Source organism: Chiroxiphia lanceolata, chromosome W (genome assembly GCF_009829145.1).
Source record: "Chiroxiphia lanceolata isolate bChiLan1 chromosome W, bChiLan1.pri, whole genome shotgun sequence".
Lineage (NCBI taxonomy): Eukaryota > Metazoa > Chordata > Aves > Passeriformes > Pipridae > Chiroxiphia > Chiroxiphia lanceolata.
The window spans coordinates 3,525,386-3,548,685 of record NC_045670.1 but is presented as its reverse complement, the minus strand read 5'-3'; the positions used below and the strand labels follow the sequence as shown (position 1 = coordinate 3,548,685).

The window sequence follows — 23,300 nt, the reverse complement described above, 5'->3', positions numbered from 1 at the left end:
TGTCATTGCTCAGGTCCCCATTGGAAATCATTCTTCTTCCAGGTCACTTGATAGCAAAGGCTGACTATCAGACTGTAATTTGAAATGTGCATTCTCCAAAATCATACAATGCCCAAGACAGTTTGTGGTTCTTTCTTACTAGTTGGTGGAGACAGCACTGTTATCTTATTAATCACATCCATTGGGATCTGACGACGTCCATCTTGCCATTTTATTCTTAAAAACTGGATCTTCTGTCCAGGTCTATTGACCTTACTTTGTTTTATGACAAAATCAACTTTCAGAAGGAGTTGGACTATTTTCTTCCCTCTCTCAAAAATTTCTTCTTCTGTATTGCCCCACACAATGATGTCATCAATGTATTGCTGGTTTTCCAGAGCTTCACCCTGTTCCAGTGCAGTCTGGATCAGTCCATAGCAGATAGTAGGGCTGTTTCTACCCCCAGGGCAGTTGATTCCAAGTGAAAGCAAACTGTGGCCTGCATTCTGCTGCCAGAGGGATTGAGAAAAACACATTGGAAATATCAGTTGTGGCACCACTGGGCTGCCTTTGATTTGTATTGAAGTTCCAGCATGTCCGGCACAGCAACACTCAGTGGTGGTGTGACTTTGTTCAGGCCACGATAGTCTATTGTTGGCCTCCATTCTCTGTCAGACTTTCTCACTGGCCATATGGGACTAGTAAAGTGATGCCTAAAGGAGCTGAAGAAAAAAACTACACGGCAATTTAATTAGAGGTAAGATAAGAAAAGGATTTAATTGTGCCTCTCAGGTACAGAGGTTACAAGACGCGTGCATGCCCTCTGCCTCAGGTGTTACAATTTATAATACTGTTCGTCCAATCCCAGGTTTTTCCACCCCTTGGCTTTTGCCCCAATCCACCCCTGATCTGCCACTGGGGAATTGGGGCTGGGGTCTTTTTGAGACCACCTATTTCATCACTTGGTCTTCCTCGGAGCACAAAGGGCATATGGCTACCCAGTTCTTGACTGTACTCTGCAGTTTAGGCTATGGATTAGATGTTCTCAAACAGAAGAGGCCTACCTTGGTGAGAGACTAAACATTCTACTGGAATTTAGGAGGACTGATATGGGGAATAGGGGTGAAAGAGTTGGGGAATATGTGTCTACTGTGCTAAGGGTAAGGGAATAAATGCAGTTGCTTCTAAAATCTACTCCTGCTATATAACTACTTATAAAACTTATAAAAATTAGAAAAATCAAAAATCAAAAGGACCTTAAGGCATCAGGTCCCCCCTTTAGAGACTGGACAAGACTCAAAGATCTTATCTAGCCTCTACCACTTATACTTAACATCGTACTAGTAAGATGGCTAACGTTTATAACACTAACCATACAAGCTATTATGCAGATCTAACACCATATACAACTAACATGACTGGCTGTTTTATCCAGGTCTAGTTTGTTAACCATGAAGTAAGTTTGTAGAAGATATCTCTGTAAACTTAATGAGACATCTTCCGGAATTACCCAATATATATAATTTAAACTTGTTGCCAAATTTTAGTCGAATCTATAGCGCAAATTCAGCACTCACTTTCATGAAGAATATTGGGTGCATTTTACTAAAGCCAAATGTAAATTTAGGTTCCAAATTCACTGGTGGTATTAGACAATACACACAGAAAAATAGTTCAAACACCATTTTAACAGTCCTTGTAATAGTCTCTGTTGTTTCACTTGTCTCAGGAACAGAGGCTTTCTTCCTTCTGGGTAGCAAATTCAGGGTTCTTGCCAACAACTCTGACCACAATGAAGATGGAGATGGTCTGCTGAATTTGAAACAGTTCTTTTGTTTGCCTTGCAGGAGTTTCAGTCTCAGTGTTTAACATAGGCTCAGTTTCTGGGCTGGAACAGATGAACAGGAGTGTCCAGTCCCATAGGCTTAGATAACACGATGAATCTCTGCAGTTCCTGCAAAGCAGAGCTTAAACCATTAAACAATTTCACAAATTAATCCTTATGTGAATAAGGATTATGTTGTTTTCGCCTTGGATTGTATGTGAATTTTTAATATGGCCATAGGCAAGGCCTGAACCCACATCATAGATGTTCTTTGACAAACCCTGTTTATCTGTGTTTTGTGAGTTGATGAAGTGTGACTCTCTGTCTGATGACAATCTCACAGGAACTCTGAACCTTGGAATTCCTGCATCTTGACTGTGTGAGAGGAACTTGTGCTTTTATCACATAAAGTGATTAACTGCCAGTCACAGATTTAATAGGCCAGTCAGGAGCTTACCCGAAGCAGGCTGCATCTGGATGCAACATCAAACACCACCCTGGCAGTGCCAGTAGCTCATCACAGGGAGTTTGCACTCTCTGGACAGATTCCAGGCCTTATCAGGGGACAGGCCATCCTGCCACAGCTTGCCCCAGACTGCAGTCGATCATTAACTTCATGGAGTGGTAGTGCAGGTACCTCTTGCCTCCATGGATAAAAGCATCCTTATGTATTGAGTTAGGTGCATTCATGTATATGTGAGCACCAACAAAACAATAAAGCTAGGAAGCGATTCTAAGCAAATCATTCAAGCAATTTAAACGAATTGTCTCAACAATTATGTTACCAGTTTGTCTCCAAGATTGCAGGTAAGATGCCAATCAAGTCTCAGGGTCTCATGGGAGGGGTTCACAGAACCAGCACTGCCTTCTCATCTTTCTTTTCATCCTAACGCAGAACTTTTTCTGTGAAACTCAACATTCACTCCTAGATGACACTGGGTGAGAAAGCATTTTTAGAGGCATAAATTACATAAATCTGATCTTACAACCACATGAAAATTCTATGTGGACTTTCTATTAAACCATCCTTTCAGGAGGAGTTCTTTCACAAGCTTCAGTAGCCAAAGAGACATAGATGTTTCAAATAGTGTTTACAAACTGCTGGGACAAGATATATGCAAGTATAAACATTACAAACTTTAAAACAATCAGTCTAGCAAAGCAATGTAAGCTTTCAATTCTTCTGCAATTAAACTAACAGCAAGAGAAGCTCAAAAGTAATATAGGACAGAAGATAACAAAAACAAATACAGTAGTCATAGCATTGTTTGGTTTTGTATATGTACCACCTTTGGAAGTCACAGGCTGATCTTACAACAGTTCTCTTATTGCAGTCCAAAACTCTTTGTCTTGGTGTATCTCTCTTGTAGTTGTTAAGGCATTTTCTCACTTCTGTATGTAAGTTGTTTTCACCCGTTTTACTCCCAGCTTGGGTTTTTGGTGGCACAGCTTTCAGGTCTGTTTGCTGCAAAAAGCTTTCTGCAAACAGTTAATTTCTGGCACATTATTAGTTCACATTCAGAACAAAACAGTACCCCCCGAGCTGAATTAGGGCAGAGACATTCACAGGTTGTGAGTCTGAAACAGGTTTAGAATACAGGGGTCAACAGATAGTTTTTTCTATTCCCCCAGCTTAGTCTGCTGGGGACAAATTTTTTGATCCCTTCAAATCTGGACAACTCCTTTTCCAGTGTTTTTCTTTTTACAGAACACCTATCATTTGCCTTATCATGTTGGCAACTGCATCCATGTCCAATGCAGTGGACATTGTGTCTGTGGCATTCCTGGTAGTTACTGGTTTTGGAGACTCAGTCTCGTCCTGCTTTCCCTTGTACATCTTTGACCAATTGGCTGCTCTTGGTCTGAGTGTGATGATGGCCCACACCATTGGGATGACAGCATTCTCAACCTCTGCAGGGATCTCTCCATGGTTCTCCTGTATGAAGAAGGCAGATGCCTCGACATATTTAGTATCAAAAATCATAACTTTTATCTCCCCTTTGCAGAATTTAATTTCAGCTTCTAATTTCTCTAATGAATCCCTACCCAATAAAGGCTTAGGAGAGTTTGACATATAGAGAAATTGATGGGTTACCCAGTGCTTACCCAATTTAAATCTCAAAGGTTTAAAGAATGGCCTGGTTTCATTTATCCCTGTAGCCCCAACCACAGTTACAGTATTATGACTCAATTTCCCTTCCAAAGTATTTAACGCAGAATATGTCATGCCTGTATCAACCAAAAACTCCACTTCTTTTTCTCCCAGCTTAGCTGCAACCAAAGGTTTTGCTGGGATAGAATTCTCTTCCTCCTCTGAGTTATAGCTTGATTCGTCACCAGAGACGTCTGTGCTCGTGTCAGAGAAACCCCTGCCTCGGGTTTCAGCTTTCATGCTTGAGAGTGTTGGTGGTTCTACCTTGTTTGGGAACAAGTCTGCTGGATTTGGAGCCACCACGGGCGGTGGGCTTTTCGGTTTTGGTGCCAACACTGCTGGAAATGCCTCTAGGTGTTGCCCCCCCCCTTTTCGGAATGGGAAACCCTGCATACCATGGGAGAGCAGTTAGAATGATCGCGCCCCCCCCCCCCCCCCGCATACCCAGTGGGAGGGTACGGATAGTGAAAGACTGGGAGGGCTAGAGGGGCGGAGACGGAGCCGTCTCTGCCCCTAATGGCAGAGCCAGAGGCTCCGGTATCGATTGGGGCGGGGACCCTTGCTGCAGACACCGCCCCCGCACCTCCTCCTCCTGCAGCTCCGGCGGGCATCTTGTCTGTGGCTGCCGAGGTACCTTGGGCAGCTGTGTCCGTGCCTGTCACAGCCGGGGGGCGGTCTGCCCCTGCACCTGCCGCTGTCCTCGCTCCGTTCATCGGAGCTGCGGCAGCTCCCGTGCCGGACCCGGACTCTGGCGGTCTCGCGGCTGGACCTGCTCCCACTGCGCCAGCGGCAGCACTTACAGCTACATCTGCAGCCCCTGTGGCTGCGGTGAAACTGGGCGGCTCAGTTGCGGCCGCCCCTCTTTTGGTAGGGGGTGCTGCCCCCCTTTCCGTGGACGTGCTGGCCCCTGTGGGGACTGTGTCGTCCAAGCTCGCAGCTACGCCTGCGCTGGCGGCAGCCCCTGCCTTTGTTACGCTGGCAGGAGCCAAGATAACAGCTGCGGGGGGGAGTACCTTCCCCCCGCTCCTTGGAACAGGCGGGACGAATTCCGCCACTCCCGGCCCGGGCCCCGCTCCCGCTTCGATCGGAGCAGGAACTGCTGCTACTGTGACAACCGCACTCGTTCCGGCAAAGTTGCCGGCCGATCTTAAAGCCCTCACAGCGCCTGCGCTCGCGGCAACTGCTGGCGCGGCACCAGCAGCTGCGGGGGAAAGGGTTACTTTCTCCATGCTAATTGGTACAGGCAGGAGGAGCTCCGCATGCCTCGGCGCGACCGTGCTCACCCCCCCTGTCCCTGCGGGGCCAGGGACCACTTCCGTTGCGGCCCCCGGAGCCCCTGTTGCGACCCGAGCAGGCAGTCCCGCCCCCGAGCCAGCCAGTCCTGCAGTTCCCGTGCCCGGGGCGGCTCTTGGGAAAGCCCTGGTCCCCGCAGCTGCAGGGCTGGGTCCCGCCGCCTCCGCAAACCCAGCGGCCCCCCCCCCCCCCCCCCCCCAGCGCCGCCGTGCTGGACGATCCCAGAGCTTTCACAGCGCTTGCGTCCGCCGCCCCTGCCTGTGTCACGCTGGCAGGGGCTAAAGCCAGAGCCCCCCCGCCAGTTAAAACAGCTGGGACAAGCTCCGCTTGTCTCTGCCCGATTGTGCTGGCTCCCGCAGCCTCGGCAGCACCAGGAACCGTTCTTGCTGTTGAAACGGGCAGCCCTGTTCCTCCTGCGCCGGCCAGGCTCGGAGCCGCCCCCGGCGCTATCGGAGCAGGCAGCCCCGTCGCCGTGGCAACGGCCGTTCCTGGAGCTGCCCCTGGGAGAACCTCTGTCCCTGCCGTGTGGGCAGAGCCGGCAGCACCCGTGCTGCCGTCAGCCGTGCCCGCAGCAGCCAACCCCGGGGCCCCCCCTGCGGTCGGGTCATGCAGCCCCATTCTTACAGCCCTCACGCCGCCACAGCCAACCGCCCCAGCGCCCACTGGCGGCGCTGCGCCGCTCGGTCCCGCAGGCACCCCTGGGGCTCCCGCCGCTCCTGTAGCAACCCAGCCCGGCGCCGCCGCGCCGAAAGCAGCTCCAGCGAAAGCCGGTCTCACAGATCTCACAGCCCTTGCCACGCCGTAACTAGCAAAGCCAACTAGCAAAACACCCGCCTGCGCCGCTGCACCTGCTCCGGCAGAGCCGCCGGCAGCCTCTGACCCAATCGGCCCCGCCGAGCCGGTAAGACTGGTCCTAGGGGCTTTCTTGTACTGCTTTCTCCACTCAGGCCGTATTAAGAGAAATAGAAACAATTCAGCATAACGGATTTCTTCCCATCTTTGCTCCTTATAAAGAAATGAAATCAGTTGTAACACAGTATCCAATTCAAACGTGCCAAATCTCGGCCACGCTACCCCCCTGAGTTTTTCGTATAAAGGCCACACATTCATAGATAATCGACATAGTTCTTGCTTTTTTAAAGATGTTTCTGGGCCAGTTAAACGGTTCCAATGGTGCAAAATTAGGGCTAAAGGGGGGTCCTTTGGGACTTCTCTCCCGGATTGTATACGGCCCATGATGGTTAATAGACAAAGAAAAACTTTCCAGCTATGGGACTCAAACTCACAGCTTCAGGATTACAAAACCACTGCTCTAACCACTGAGCTATATAGCCACCTAGCTTCTGACAGGAACAGAGTACTCCAATATACATAGGGGTGTCCCCATCTTCTTGGCCCCCTTTGGCCAAAATGAAATACAGAATACAAAACTATACTGAGTTTACTCTCTCCAGAAATACAGATGGGTTCTGTCCCTGCATAGCTTGATGGTATTAGGATACACTGTGCACCAGTGTCTACTAGAGCCTTGTACTCCTGTGGGGCTGACGTGCCAGGCCATCAGATCCACATAGTCCAGTAAACCTGGTTGTCCCTTTCCTCCACCTGGCTGGAGGCAGGACCCCTCTAGTCCTGTTCATATGATTCTCCACTTACTTCTTGTAGAAACAGATTAGAATTCCTTTCCATAGAATTGGAAGTAAAATCATCCCTTTTGTTCTGCCTGGGAAACTGCCCATTGAAGACTGGAGTGGGAATTTTCCTGGAAGAACCCCCATTTCTAATTGTTTTTCCTTGCAATTCATGTATCTATGCCTCTAGGGTTGAGGTAGGTTTTCCATTTCTGGTGGGTTGACCTTGGCTGGATGCCAGGTGCCCACCCAGCTGCTCTATCACTCCCCTTCCCAGAGGGACAGGGGAGAGAGTAAGGTGGAAAAAAGGAAACAATTCGTGGGTTAAGACAGTTTATTTAAAGCAAAAAAAGCAAAGCGAACCTTGCACACGCAGAAGCGACAGATAGCAGGTTTTATTCTCTACTTCCCATGAGCAATGGTGGTCGGCCACTCCCGAGAAACAGGGCTTCGGTATGTGTGATGGTTTCTCAGCAGGCAGCCATTAGACAATGAATGCCCACCCTCCTGCTCTGTGCCTTAGCTTTTTATATCTGAGCTGATGTCATATGGTCTGGAATATCCCTTTGGTCAGTTTGGGTCAGCTGGCCTACTTGAGTCCCCTCCCAGGATCTTGCCCTCAACTAAGGAAGGAATGTTACAGTGTTGGTGCTGCACTCAGCAGTAGCCAAAACACCGGTGTGTTATCAACACCCTTCTAGCTGCCAATGCAAAGCACAGCACTGTGAGGGCTACCGTGGGGATGTGAATTCCACCTCAGCCAGACCCAATACACCATCCCACTCCCTCATGTCTTGTCCATGGTCCTGCAGGTAAAACCACAGGGTAGGGCATGACATGTGTGAAAGGGCATTTCTTGAGTGAAAGGATGCTTCCTGTTAATAGCTTGAGATGTGGATCTGTACAAGTGGGGAGTAGCACATATCCTCTTTGAATTGCTGGAACTCCTGGGACAGTTTTTCCATAGCCAAGATGAGGGAGTCAGAGATTGTCTTCATATTCCTGTAGTTAGTGAGCCACTTTATCCACTGTTGGTGGTGCATTGTCTTTCCAGTTCATTGCTGCCCATAGGTTGGTGTGCAACAGTGGTGCACTCCATACAACTTTCTGCCACATTGGTAGTAAGCATTGGACTTTGTCCACTGGTTCAGCTCCATTACCCATTGCTGGGGTCTGAGTGTTTGTAGTGCTTGTCACCAGGGTTTGAGTAACCACAATGCTTGTTGCAGGGGTTGAAGTAGCTGGAGTTTGAGCAGCCACAGTGCTTGACACCAGAATTTGAGTTGCCACAGTGCTTGTAGTGGGGATGAAAGTAGGCACAGGGCCTGTCTCCAGAGTTTGAGTGGCGGCATAGTGCTTGTCACTGGGGTTTGAGTAGCTGCAGTGCCTGTTGATGGAGTTTGAGTCCCTCTCCTCCTCCTTCAAGCTGCAGTGCTTGTCATGGGGGTTGGGGTGACCACCACAACAAGACCTGAACCATATGCAGCAACATGCCGATTCCTACCAAAAGGGCCAGGATGGTTTCAAGGGTATTCAGAGGTGTGATAGTTTTCACTCTAGGCCTTCCTGGAGACCAACTTGTAACCAGGAAGGAAGTAGGAAGGTGACCACGGAAGTATTCCATGCTATTTCTTTACATAACTTGAGGTATAAATAAAGCCAACGGGAGGGACCTCTCTCTCTTCCTTTCCGGCGAGGTTCAAGAACGGTGAGTCCCTGTCTCGGTCTTGCTTATCTGGAGCTGAGGCCTACAGTGACTGCTGTTATCTGCCATGCGTGAGGGGAGAGTGCTGGGCCATGTCCAGCCATCCTGCTTCTCTCAAGGGAAGTGGTGAGATTTTGCCAGTTCTTCAGTTTGCTGGTTACCGGGTTTTTAGATTGTGTAGACCTGTTTTGGTTTTGTCCCTTTTTGTCCTATTTTGTCCTTTTTCCCTTCTCCCTTCCCCTCTTCCCTTAGGAAGCTATTTAGGGTTTCTGGGGTTATAGGTATATAATATTCTCACTGTATATATCTGTTTCATATGTAAAATATATATTTTTTTTTGCTATAGCTTTGGCTGCTTGGGTTTTTTTTTCTTCCCTCTCTGGGAAGCAGACCCTGTTGTCAAGTTTCGGAGACTTGGCAGGAAGCCAGCTCGAAACTTGCACAAAAGGATATGCAAAACCTTTAAAATTCTCAAACACTACTGTTGCCAACCTGGAGAAAAAAGGAAGGTGTCGGAAGGAAAAAAAGAAATACAGAAAGGACATGTTGGAAGATGTTTTTCCCATAAGTTACTTCTCTGAGGAAAAAAGACAAAAGGCATAATTTTTAATAGTTCCCTTTAAATAGCTCCCGAAGTACAGAGGCAACAACAATGCTGAGTACACATACCAGATTAGGTTCATGACCAGCGATTCTATCATATCATAAGCCACTACTGCAAAGAACAACACAATGATAACTTTAGCCCAGGCTTCGTGGAGGTTAAACATCAACACAGAGAACACATACAGCAAGAACACCTGTGAGCACACACGCAGGAACACGCACAGGAACTCTGAGAGCAAACAAAACAACATTGTGACCAGCAACTATTAAACCAATAGAATAAATGTTTATAACAATTTTGTTTTAACACACTCTGGTCAGATCTGTCATTATCTCAACCCTTCCTTCTCCACGTTGAGTGTCAAAAATTACTGTCATGGTTTAACTCCAGTCAGCAGCAAAGTACTATGCAGCCACTCACTCACACGCACACCTCCCAGTGAGGAGGACAATTAAGAAAAAAAGTAAATGTCATGAGTTAAGAGCAGTTTAATAATTGAAACCAAATAAAAAATAATAATAATTATTAGTATTATAATAATTGTAATTAAAAGGAGAGAGGGAGAGGAATAAAACCCAAGAGAAACAAGTGATGCACAATACAATTGCTCACCACCTGCTGACCAGCTCATCCTCGAGCAGCAATCTGATGCTCTTGGCCAACTCCCCCCAGTTTATATACTGAAAATAATGTTCTATGGTATGAAATATCTCTTTGGCCAGTTTGGGTCAGCTGTCCTGGCTGTGCCCCCTCCCAGCTTCTTGTGCAGCTCCTTACTGGCAGAGCACGAGACACTGAAAGTAATTCAAAGTAATTTTTCTGTTAAAGTTCACTTCATAATAGCCTGCTGTATTTTTTACCGAATAAAAAATGGATGCAGCTCCCCTTGAATGAGAGGTTTTTTCTTTAATTACTTTTTACACTTGAGAATTTTGAATTTTTTTTTAATTTCCTTGAGTCACAGCAATGTGAAATCTCAGTGTAAATTTTCTCTCCCCCACAGCATTTTACATGGCTGCTTGTTCTGATTAGGTTTTGCTCATTTTGGTCATTGTCTTTGAAAGTACAGCTTCAGACTTCGGTAGATTGAGGAAGATGCTTTGTAATATAGGGTGACAGTAGAAACGAATTAAGTTTGTGAAATGCTTTTGATGATGCTGGTTATGCTGTTGAATTAGTGGGACTTCCTATTTCAAAATTTGCTTTTGACTTGAGGAACTGAAAGCCAACCTGCTGCTGTTTCCCTGCATTCCACTGTCATTTCTTCTCTTTAGTGCCTTCCACTTTGAAGGTTCTTTTGGTTTTAAAGTATTTCTTTTCTATGACAAAACTCAGAAGAATGTCTGAAGCATATATACTTTTACTGGAAAATACTACATTGTAGTAATGTGAAGTTACACCTGAACATGCAGAAGAACTTCTTTACTGTGCACTAGAACAGATTGTCCAGAGATGTTGTGGAGTCTCCCTCACTGGAAATATTCAAAACCCACCTGGATGCAATCCTGTGCAATGTGCTCTAGGTGAACTTGCTTTAGCAGGGGGGTTGGACCAGATGGTCTCCCAGAGGTCCCTTCCAACCCCAACTATTCTGTGAATTTTAATTAATCAGGTAGCTTTACGGTCCCAGAATGTTTTTACTAAATGGATTGGATGCTGTCAAGCATATTTTGGCAAACTTAATTTGCGGTGACTTAATGCTTTCCACCTGATGGCACTTTGGCACAGTTTCCTTCCAAAAGTACATCAACTGAAAAAGCTACTTTTGCTTTTTCATCATTTTTGTGGCGTTTGTTTCTAAAGTGAGTGTTCAGCATAAACAAAATAACTTTGCATAAACCTTTGATATGTTGTCTTAATCCTCTAACTGCTTTTCTAAAGGCATTTTTATAGAATGCAAAGCTTCTATACATTGAAAATGTTAGCAGAGCTTGAATGTGCTGGTTTGAAAACAGTTAAACATTTTGAACTGCAGCAGCTGAAGGGCAAAGGTGAAACATGTTGCTCCATAAATAGAAGCGAACACACGCTTTTCTGCTTGCAAATCTTATTATATTAGATAATAACAAACAAGCTTTTTATTTTAAAGGCTGAAAGACTAGAATCCTTGGGTTTTTGGGGGGGTTTTTGAGTGGAGAAATACTGCCAACAAAGGTTTGTAACTGAATAAAAGAGTGAATTCCCTTTGAAAGGAAATACGTATTTTGAGTGAGGGCTTGCAGGTTTTAGCTGAAGAGACTTTGTTCCTATGGATCCTAGTGAAATGTCATTATCTTTGAGTCCCCATGCAGGTGATTCCTTTTGCCTTTTTCTAGAACTATGTAACATCTTTCTTTTTGGCAGGCTATAAATTATTGCTGGTTAAAGCTTTCTAGCAAAGCACAGTGCATCAATTTTTTTCCTGCTACAAACCTTTGATATTTTGTTTGAAGACATTGGATGGTTAAGGTTGAAAAATATTAGGGCTATGTTTGCAGAATAGGAACAGCCCTTCCTGTTCAGTACTCTGCGGTGTTGTGGGCTAGTGGAGAAGGCAGCATTTGATCATAGAATCATAGAAAGGTTTGGTCTGGTGCCGTGGTCCAAAGAGGGGATGGGACACGAGGAAGGGTGCAAGTAGAATCCTTTATTCACTCGTGCACCCTGTCTTTTATCAGCTCGGGAGGGGAAAGCGCCAGAACATAGGGCGGAGCATGAGACAGACAAGCGGGGGGACAAACCAGGATAGGGACATGGGCAAAAGGGGGAGGAACGGGGGAAGCAGGGAGCAGGCAAACTCATGGCAAGCCTGGGCTTGTCCAGGCTGTGCACTGTGTAGTGTGAATACAATGAAACCACATTATAACAGTAAAGTCCATATAATAACTGTAAGGTCCATATAATAAAATCCTGTCAATTGCTGTATGTTTTTTCCCACGCCTGGAACTGTTCCCATCACAGTCTGGTTTGGAAGGGACTTGTGATAAACAAAGTCTTGAGTTTCTATAAGTTTTGAATAATAGTTTATTATATGGTAAAAGCAAGCAGCCGGCTGGGTGACAGAAATGGGACCAGTTTCCCAAATCTGCACACCCTTACTACAGGGTACATTTAGTATTTATCTTAGCTACTTCATGCATATTAATTATATCATATACATATACATTCTACAGGTTTTTGCTAAGTATTTAATATATGGGTTTTCTTACAGCTAAAGCTAAAAGGGTTATCTCTACAACCAGTCATAATTCATGTATTCTTGGACGAACAGGCGCCTAAAGATTTAAAGTTCTACTATATTTCATTATTAGGATAGTAAGGAGGTTTTAGGCCTCTTGACCTTGTGAGGGTCTGTTTTATTTCTTTATGGGGGTGTAATTAAGTTTTACAATCCGTTTGTTTTATTTTGATGTAATCACCCATTTGTTTCACGAATCACGATTATTTATATATCACAGACTTTAAAGATCATCTAGTTCCAGCCCCCCCTGCCATGGGCAGGGATGCCACCCACTAGACTAGATTGCTCAGAGCCCCACCCAACCTGGCCATAAACATTTCCAGGGATGGGGCATCCACAACTTCTCTGGGCAGTGTGTTCCAGTGCCTCACTACCCTCTGAATAAAGAATTGCCTCCTAACATCTAGTCTAAATCTCTACTCTTTTAGTTTAAAACCATTCCACCTTGTCCTATCACTATCTGCCCATGTAAAAAGTCACTCTCCTTCTTTTTCATAAGCCCTCTTAAAGTACTGAAAGGCCCCAATGAGGTCTCCCCAGAGCCTTCTCTTCTCCAGGCTGAACATCTTCAATTCTCTCAGCCTGTCTTCACAGGAGAGGTGCTCCAGCCCTTGGATCATCTTCATAACCCTCCTCTGGACCCACTCCAACACTTTGTGCTGGGGGCCCCAAACCTGGATGCAGTACTCCAGGTAGGGTCTCTCAAGGAGAGAGTAGAGGGGGAGAATTGATGTCTGGTAGGTTAAATTTTAAGTTGTACTATGGCTTCTGAGCTGAAATTTCCTGAATTGTTTAGTTACACTGTTACCCAGCCAACAACCAAGCCCCATGCAGCTGCTCACTCGCTCCCCCACCAGCAGATCAAAGAGAGAATTGAAAGATTAAAAAGAGATAAAGACAGTTTAATAGGAAAAGCAAAAGCCGTGCACACAAGCAAAGCAAACCAAGGCATTAATTCACTGCTTCCCATGGGCAGGCGGGTGTTCAGCCATCTCCAGGAGAGCAGGGCCCCATCTCGTGTAGCGGTTACTTCAGAAGACAAACACCTTCACTCAAAACATCCCCCCTCTCACTACTTCTTCCCTCCCCCTTATATACTAAGCATGATGATGTCATGTGATATGGAATATCACTTTGGTCAGATGGGGTCAGCTGTTCCAGCTGTGCCTCTTCCCAACTTCTTTGCACCCCCAGCCCCCTCATTGACAGGGTGGTATGAGAAGTAGAAAAGGCCTTGACTCTGTGTAAGCCCTAAATTATCAACCCTGTGTTCAGCAAAAATCCAAAACACAGCCCCATACCAGCCACTGTGAAGAAAATTAACTCTACTCTAACCAAAACCAGCACACACAGACATTGAAACCTTTTTAAAGGTCATATTTAGTAGCAACAATTTCTTTAAATACACAAATAGAAAAAGAAGAAAATATTTCACGATAATCACCAGGCATTGCACCATTGTTAATACAGAGCTTCTGCATTTTAACCTGCAAGGGCAGACGATTTTTTTGTTTAAATTCTCTGTAACTTAAAAAGTGTGGGTTTGTATAGCAAGGTTTTAGTAGCAGGGGAGCTACAGGGGTGGCTTCTGTGAGAAGCTGATAGAAGCTTCCCTTATGTCTGACAGAGCCAATGCCAACTGGCTCCAAGATGGCCAAGGCCAAGCCCATCAGCAACAGTGGTAGCACTTCTGAGATAACATATTTAAGAATGGGAAAGAAGTTATCATGCAGAAGCAATTGCAGCCAGAGAAAAGAGGTGTGAGAATATGTGAGAGCAACAACTGCAGACACCAAGGTCAGTGAAGGAGGAGGAGGAGGTACTCTAGGAGCCAAAGCAGAGATACTCCTGCAGCCCATGATGAAGACCATGGTGAGGCAGGCTGTCCCCCTGCAACCCATGGAGGTCCATAGTGGAGCAGGCATCCACCTGCAGCCTGTGGAGGACTCCACACTGGAGCAGGTGGATGCACTTGAAGGCAGTTGGGACTCCATGAAGAGCCCACGCTGGAGCAAGCTCCTGGCAGGACCTGTGACCCACAAGAGAGGAGCCCATGCTGGAGCAGGTTTGCCGACTCTGTGAGGGACCCACGCTGGAGCAGTTTATGGAACACTGTCTCCCATGGGAGGGACTCCACACTGGAGCAGGGGAAGAGTGTGAGGAGTCCTTCCCCTGAGGAGGAAGCAGCAGCAGAAACAATGTGTGATAAACCAACTGCAGCCCCAATTCCTCATCCTGCTGCGCCACTGTCAGGGAGGAGGTAGAGAAAATCAAGAGTGGAGTCCAGGAAGAAGGGAGGGGTGGGGAGAAGGTGTTTTTAAGATGTGGGTTTTATTTTCATTACCCTACTCTGATTTGATTGGTAGTAAATTAAACTAGTTTCCCCAAGTCGAGTCTGTTTTGCCTGTGATGGTAATTAGTAAGTGATCTCTCCCAGTCCTTATCTTGACCTACGAGCCTTTTGTTATATTCAGCACCACCACCACCTCCAGCTGAAGAGAGGAGTCATAGAGCGGCTTTGGTGGGCACCTGGTGTGCAGTCAGGATCAACATACCTGTCATGGTTTAGGAATGTTCCCACTGAAACTCCAAACCACACTGCCACTCCTCCCCCTCCCCCCTGCGCCAGACTGGAGAGGAGAATTGTAGGCACAAAAGGTAAAGATCATGGGTTGAGATAAGAACAATTTACTGGAAATGGCAATGAAATAAGAAAACAAACAGTAACAGCAACAATACTAATGACAGAGTGTACAGGAAAAGAAATGTTATTGCTCACTGCAGAAACTCCCAACAATAGACAATACCTGATACCTGACCTTTCCCTCGACCAGGCTTACCAGGCTTACCAGAAGGAACCCCCTCTCCTCAGAAGAGACTCCCTTCCCCCCACCCCTGGCAATGATGTGAGTTGGTATAGAATAACCACTGGGTCCTAGCCAAGACACCCCCCCCCTTCCCCCGTTACTGCAAAAATTAACCCTGTCCTGGCTGGAACCAGGACAATACCACAGTGAACCCATAGGGTAACTTGACTGTATTAGTGCTGTAACTGTTTAGATTAGCATCTGTGCTTACAAATGTTACTGATTGTAAAATGAACCATCAATAAATGTCAGGAGAGAGGAAAGGGAAGCCAGGACCTGCATTTGTGTCTGAATGTGAGTACGGAATTAAAGGCAGGTCGACTGTTTAAATATTTCTGGAGACATCTGTTCAGGAAAATTTTAACCTTCTGAATTCTTGAATTATATGATGACAAATTAAGTGACAATATTGTTGGAGTAACTGATTGGGCATGTTTTATAATATCTTTCATGTTTTTTTCTATCAGAATTAATAGGAGTTTAGCTACTGTGTTGGGTTGAACTCGGCTGGATGCCAGGTGCCCAGCAAGCCACTCTATCACTCCCCCTTCTCAGCTGGACAGGGGAGAGAAAATAAGATGGAAACCAACTCATTAGGTTGAGATAAGGCAGTTTACTAAAGCAAAAGTAAAAGGTTGTGTGTACACAAGCAAAGGGGAAAAAAAGATTTTATTCTCTACTTCTCATCAGCAAGCAATGTCCAGCCATTTCCTGGGAAGCAGGGCTTCAGCACATGTAGCAGTTGCTCCAGAGGCAAACACTGTAAAAAATGAATGCCCCCTCCCCTTCCTCCTCCTTTTCTTAGTTTTTATATATGAGCTGACGTCATATGGTATGGAATATCCCTTTGATTAACATGGGGCAGCTGTCCTAGTTGTGTCCCCTCCCAACCTCTTGCCCACCCTCAGCCTACTAATGGGGGTTGGAATGTTGGAGAGACAGGACAGGAGAAACAGCACACTTGATTGTTGGGCACCACCACCAGCCCGGTCCAGGCCATTGTTGCGCTCTCCTTGCTTCTTGCAAAATTCACTCTTTGTCGTTTCATGTCATTCCTGCTACTTTACTTCCTGCAACATGCAACTCACACCACAGATTATTTTTCCCCCAAGGTTAAATTTCCTTGAGGCGCATACCGAATGACCCTGAGCAAAGACAATCCCATGGATCGGTTTGCCTTTCCTATGGGAGGAGAAATCCACACCACATTCCCCAGCCACTTCCTTATGTGTAATAGGCAGGGGTTTTGTTTGGGCAGGACCAGGGCAGTTGGCAGATCCTCTGGTGTTGACCAGCCATGTGGCTTCTGCTAAATTTGCATCCAAATGCTTCCCTGCTCCATTGCCTAATGCTCTTAACATAGTCTTTAGCAGTCCATTATACCTCTCAATCTTTCCAGAGGCTTGTGGGTGATAAGGGATGTGATATATCCACTCGATGCCATGTTTCTTTCCTCAGGAGTTTATAGGCTTATTTCGGACATGAGTCCCATTGTCTGATTCAATTCTCTCTGGGGTCCCATGTCACCACAGAATGTGCCTCTCAAGGCTTAAGATGGTGTTTCGAGCAGTGGCCTGGTTTACAGGATATATTTCCTGCCAGTCAGTTGTTGCCTCCACCATGGTGAGTATGTAGCTCTTGCCTTGATATGTTCTTGGCAGTGGTCCAATGTAGTCAATTTGCCAAGCCTCACTGTGCTGGTTTAAAAGTGGGAGAAATGAACCCAACTCAAGAGAGATTACAAGTCAGTTACAATTTACTAAAAATATTACAATAAATACAATACAGAGAAAACTGGTTTTAACTCCAAAGACAGATGGAGTTAAACTGAGCACCTTGGGACAAGAACAGAACAGTGTGCTGAGCACCACGTGGCCCCCCAGGGTGCAAAGGAAAAGGAAAACTGTTGGTCCAGATGATGGTCGCAGTTCTGTTGAAGTAATGATCACAGTCTTGTCGAGAGTGGCAGTCGCAGTCCTGTTGAAGTTCTGGTCCTCCTCTGGATCCAATAAGTGGTACCAGAAGTCCCAAACCCCCAAGATTATATATGCTCAGGTTCAGGTGGGAATATCCAGTACCTCCCCCAGGGCAGGGAGTTTCACAATGGGTGATTTAACTCTGTGAGTCATGGGATATTTTTGGAGTCTTTGATGGTCTAGGTCATTGCAGCTGCCTATTATGCCAGTCCAGTATGGCCCATTAGCACAGATGACCCCTCAGGCTGGGTGTGAAAGTGCTCCTGGAGGGGAGATATCACAGCTGAGTCATTGGCATGAAGACAAAGAAACGCTCCCATAGCTTGTAGGGTTCTTTACCACCCAGCTTGTAGCCTGAGGTGTCAGGGCTGCCATGAGCAGCTGCTGCAAAAGATACATTATTAACAGTCCATCAGAAATTACATAGAGGGTGTAGAATACACAGTTTTGGTTATACCCACATAGTGATAAACTGGTGCCGGCCCCTGTAACTAGGACATTATCTACCCCTTTTTCTATACCATCTGTGTCATGCCCAAATTAATACCTTTTTTTAACTAGATACAGATATATATATATAGATATATAAATATACATACACAATGAAACATTACAGACAGCTCGCCCTCAAAATTAGGTCCCCTTGTGGTACACGTCTAAAATCTTTCTGTATTACCCACCAAGTGAAACCAGGCCCTTAAGCAAAAACAGTCCCACAGGATGGTGTTCCAGGCAGTGGCTTGAGGCACAGGGTGTCTCCAGCCATCCAGTGGTTTCTTCTACCATGATCAGCACATAGCACTGACCTTGGTGGGTTTGGGGAAGTGTGATGTAGTCAACTTGCCAGGCTTCCCCATCCTATATTTCTACCACTGTCCACCACACAATAGAGGCTTCACCGACTTGGCCTGCTTGATGGTAGCACTTCTTACAGTCGTGGATAACCTGTGAGATACTGTCCATGGTTAGATCCACCCCTCAGTCACAAGCCCATCTGTATGTTGCATCTCTCCTCTGACCGGAGGCATCATGGGCCCATCGAACCAGAAATAATTCTCCCTTGTGCTGCCAATCCAGATCTACCTGAGATGCCTTAATCCTGGCAACTCGGTCCACCTGCTCATTGGTATGATGCTCTTCATTAGCCCAACTCCTGGGTACATGAGCATCTACGTGATGGACCTTCACACTCAGCTTCTCTACCTCGGCTCTGCCAGTTGGCCTTTCTTTAGCCATCCCCACAGAGCATTGGCCACTATCCACGAGTCAGTGTAGAGATAGAGTCTTGGCCACTTCTCTAGTTCAGTGATATTCAAAGCCAGCTGAAGGCCTTTAAGCTCTGCAACCTGACTTGATACACCTTCTCCTTTGGTTGCTTTTGCAACTCTCTGTGTGAGACTCCATATGGTTGCTTTCCATTTCTGATTTGTCCCTACAATGTGACAGGAACCATCAGTGAAGAGAGCATATTGCTTTTTATCTTATGGTAGCTGGTTATATGGTGGGAACTCCTCAGCATGTGTCACCTGCTCCTCTTCCTCTTCAGATGATAGTCCAAAACTCTCAACTTCGGGCCAGTTTGTGACGATTTTCAAAATCCCAGGGCGATTAGGATTCCCTATCCAGGCTAGCTGTGTGATCAGAGCGATCCATGTTCCTTTGAACAACCAGCCCAGCACTGGTAGTCAGGGTGCCAGGAGGAGCTGTTCTTCGGTGCCAATCACTTCTGAGGCAGTTCAAACTCCTTCATAAGCAGCCAGGATCTCTTTCTCAGTTGGGGTATAGCTGGCCTCAGATCCTTTGTATCCCCAACTCCAAAATCCCAGTGGTCATCCTCGGGTCTCCCCAGGTACTTTCTACCAGAGGCTCCAGGAAGAGCCATTCTCCCTGGCTGCAGTGTAGAGCACATTCTTTACATCCTGTCTGGATCTGACTGGCCCAAGGGCTACTGCATGGGTAATCTCCTGTTTAATCTGTTCAAAGGCTTGCTGTTTTTCAGGGACCCACTGGAAATAATTTTTGTTCCGTGTCACAAGGTAGAGAGGACTTACAATCTGACTGTACTCAGGGATCATCATTGCTAGGCTTCGCAAACGAAGATTTGGAGAGGGCTCTACCCACGTTTGTTACAAGCGCGCTGGTGGCTAATAAGGCCAATATGAGATAGACATATCCGATTGCAAAAGGCACAGCAGAAAGACTCCTTAGGTGGTATATTCTGCAAGGCACGATTCTTTCTGCGTTCTTTTCTCCTCGAGAGTGATCCTGTGTGCTTTCTCAAAAGCATCAGCAGCGTTAAAGATAGTGTGTCTCCAGACCTCCTGATTGGAGGCCAGAGTAGACCAGTTATGTTGATCAATATGGCCAAGGCTGAGATGTTGTTTCAGGGAGTCCTTGTATCTTCTCTTCGGGGCTCCTCTCATGCAGCAACCGGTGGCAAGTTTACCATAAAGCAAGATCTTAGGGAGACGGTGGTCCTTCATCCTTGAGACGTGCCCTGCCCAGCACAGCTGTGTTCTCAGCAACATGACCTCAATACTTGTGACTGCTGCTTGTTCTGGAACAGACATATTAGTCACATAATCTGACCAGTGGATGTTTAGGATTGTATGGAGACAGCGTTGATGGAAGCGTTCTAGGAGTCGCAGATGGTGGCGGTAGATGACCCATGATTCAGATCCATATAAGAGAGTAGACGGCCCTATGGCTCTGTAAACACTGATCTTGGTACTTTTCTTCAGATGTTTATTTCGCCAAACTCTTTTATAAAGCTTTCCGAAGGCACTATATGCCTTTGTTAACCTGTTGTCTATCTCTCTGTCAATCTTACCATCCGAGGAGATGCGGCAACCTAGGTAATTAAACTGCTGGACTGATTTGAGCTCTGATTCGCCAGTGGTGATATGGGGATGATGGAAGACTTCCTGAGGTGCAGGTTGATAGAGAACTTCTGTCTTCTTTAAGCTGACTTCCAACCCAAAGAGCTCAGTAGCGTCTGCAAAGCAGGATGTTAAACGCTGCAGAGCTACTTCTGTGTGGGGAACAAGGGCGGCGTCATCAGCATAAAGCAGATCCCGGACAAGATGATTTAAGGTCTTAGTATGGACCTTCAGTCGCCTTAGGTTGAATAGGCTTCCATCAGTACGGTATCGAATGTAGATACCGTCCTGATCATCGAGGTCTGCTGAGGCCCTTTGGAGCGTCATGCTGAAAAAGACTGTGAATAGGGTTGATGCAAGAACACAGCCTTGTTTCACACCATTGGATATTAGAAAGGGCTCAGAAAGTGCATCACCATAACTGACTTGGCCATGCTGATCCTCATGGAGTGAGATGATCATTTTAAGGAACTTGGGGGGACAACCTAAGTATTCCAAAATCTGCCATAGACCCTTTCTGCTCACAGTATCGAAAGCCTTGGTGAGGTCGACAAAGGTTACATAGAGACCTTTGTTCTGTTCCCTACACTTCTCTTGCAGTTGTCTGAGGACAAACACCATGTCAGTGGTATTCCTGGTGGCTCTGAAACCACAATGACTTTCAGGTAGAATTCCTTCTGCTATAGCGGGTATTAGTCTGTTCAAGAGTATTCTTGCCAGGATTTTGCCAGCAATGGAGAGCAGAGTAATACCACGATAATTTGAACAGCCTGATTTAGTTCCTTTCTTCTTATACAAAGTGATGATGACTGCATCATGAAGGTCTGATGGGAGTTTGCCTAGTTCCCAACAGCGCACCACAAACTCGTGAAATTTAGCATGGAGTGCTTGGCCCCCATGTTTCCAGACTTCAGGTGGAATTCCATCAACCCCAGCTGCCTTGCCAATTTTCACCTGCTGTATGGCCTTGAGGGTTTCTCTTAAAGTGGGGGCAGTATCCAATTCATACTTCACTGTTTTTTGTGTGATGGACTGAATAGGCGAGTCTTGGACTACACGGTTGGTACTGAAAAGAGTCTGAAAGTGTTCAGACCATCGATTCAGAATGGAGGTTTTATCTGTCAGAAACATTTGACCATTAGTGCTGAGTAGGGGGCTTTGGACTTGGTATATAGGCCCGTATGCTGTTTTCAGGGCTTCATAGAATCCTCTGTGATCCCCTGTGTCTGCACATAATTGAGTTTTTTCTGCTACATCAATCCACCACTTGTTCTGGATGTCACGGAGTTTCTGTTGGAGCTTGCTGCATGCAAGGCAAAAGGTTGCTTTTCTTACGTGACAGGATGGCAGTGCAAGGTGTGCTTGGTGGGCGGTTCTCTTCTTCCTCAACAAGTCTTGGATTTCTTGGTTGTTTTCGTCAAACCAGTCCTTGTTCTTCTTGAGGGAGAACCCTAAGGATTTTACAGAGGACTGCAGGATGTTGTTTTTAATATGGTGCCAGATTGTTTCAGGAGAGGCATCTGTAGAATCTATGGAATGGTTTTTGAGCCTAGTTTGAGATTTGCCTGTAATTTGTTTCTCACTGTGGCTGATTGGAGATTGTTAACTTGGAGTCTTCTCCTTGGGATACTGCCTCTTTTAGGTTTGAATTTAAGATTGAAGTTAAGTTTACAGTGCACAAGTCGATGGTCTGTTTGGCATTCTGCACTAGCCATCACGCAGGTATGGTGGACATCGCGGACATCTCTCCGTTGCACCAAGACATAATCGATGAGGTGCCAATGCTTAGATCTAGGGTGCATCCAGGTTGTCTTCAGACTATTTTTCTGCTGAAAGATAGTATTAGTGATGGTGAGCTGTTGCTTCTCACAGAATTCTAGCAGAAGTCGACCATTATCGTTGCAGTTTCCAACACCATGCTTGCCTAATATTCCTTTGCAGGCTTCAAATTTCTTTCCTACTCTGGCGTTGAAATCACCAAAGATAATGATCTTATCATCTGCAGGAACCTTTTGAGTAAGGCGGCGCAGGTCGGTGTAAAATTTATTTTTTTCAGCAGGGTCAGCTTGGAGAGTTGGGGCATATATACTAAAGAGGACGTGTTGCTTGTTGTGGAGTGGAAGGCGTAGGGAGATAATGCTGTCAGAATGACCTGTCAGCAGATTTTCGAGTTTAGGAACAATAGAGTTTTTAATCATGAAGCCAACTCCTGAGAGATGCTTTTTGGTTCTGGGTTTACCTGACCAAAAGAGTGTGTAACCGGCACCATGTTCCCTAAGGCTGCCTTCCTCATGAAGGCGAACTTCACTGAGAGTAGCAGTGTCGATGTTGAGACGTGACAGTTCATGGGCAATTAGGGCAGAACGACGCAGAATCGAGCATGGTTCTGATGTTTCAGCATTCTAGAGTTAATTTGGGTACACCTTTGGAGGCAGGTGTATATGCCTTTGTCTTTTGATCTTTGAGTGACTGCATTTGTAGAAGATGCCCTTTGCAAATGTGGGTAAAGCCTTTGAGCCTGCACAATGGATTTTTTAGGTGAGACGCAGTATGCGTGGAACTTGACCCACCCTTTAATCCTAAGGTTCATCTGCCAGGGCTGAGAGAGCTTGGACGGTGGCAGCGAGGTCCTCAGGATGTAGGTTTAATTAGAGTGACCTTCTCTTAGATGGATAGCCTTACAGGGCTAAGCGAGCTCTATCTGCCCGGGTTTGGAATTAGAGTTTTCCTTCTCCTCTGTGTGCTCCAAGGCTCCCCCTCTCATCTCCCACAAGGGCGTAGTACAAGCCAGTGAAGCTCCCCCTCTCTCTCTCCTTTCCGCGCCCAGGGCCGGACCGCGCCATGTGCCTGCTTCCGGGCTGGGGCCAGGCCGCACCACGCGCTCACTTCCGCATTGGGGCTGGACTGCGCCGCATACCACTCAGGGATATGCATATTCCAAAAGCCTACTGCGCCTAGGAAAGCCCGTGTTTCCTTCTTGCTGGTTGGTGGAGACACTGTGATCTTGTCAATGACTTCTGTCGGGATCTGACGATGTCCGTCTTGCCACTTCACTCCCAGGAACTGGATCTCTCGGGCAGGTCCCTTGACCTTGCTCTTTTTGATGGTGAAACTTGTTCTCAGGAGACTCTGGATGATTTTCTTTCCTTTCTCAGAAACCTCCTCT

General features: G+C 46.3%; 1 protein-coding gene and 1 long non-coding RNA gene across 3 annotated transcripts in view; one reads left to right on the top strand and one right to left on the bottom strand.

Annotated features, from left to right (window-relative positions):
* Positions 1 to 23,300, bottom strand: part of LOC116780009 — an 893,112-nt gene that overhangs the window by 277,750 nt on the left and 592,062 nt on the right. The window contains exon 2 of the long non-coding RNA XR_004354282.1: positions 4,970 to 4,982. This is a non-coding gene — a long non-coding RNA (uncharacterized LOC116780009). The remainder of the gene's footprint in view (positions 1 to 4,969; positions 4,983 to 23,300) is intronic.
* The window catches only part of LOC116779989 (zinc finger SWIM domain-containing protein 6-like), a 198,158-nt gene that overhangs the window by 76,506 nt on the left and 98,352 nt on the right, over positions 1 to 23,300 (top strand). The window lies entirely within an intron of this gene.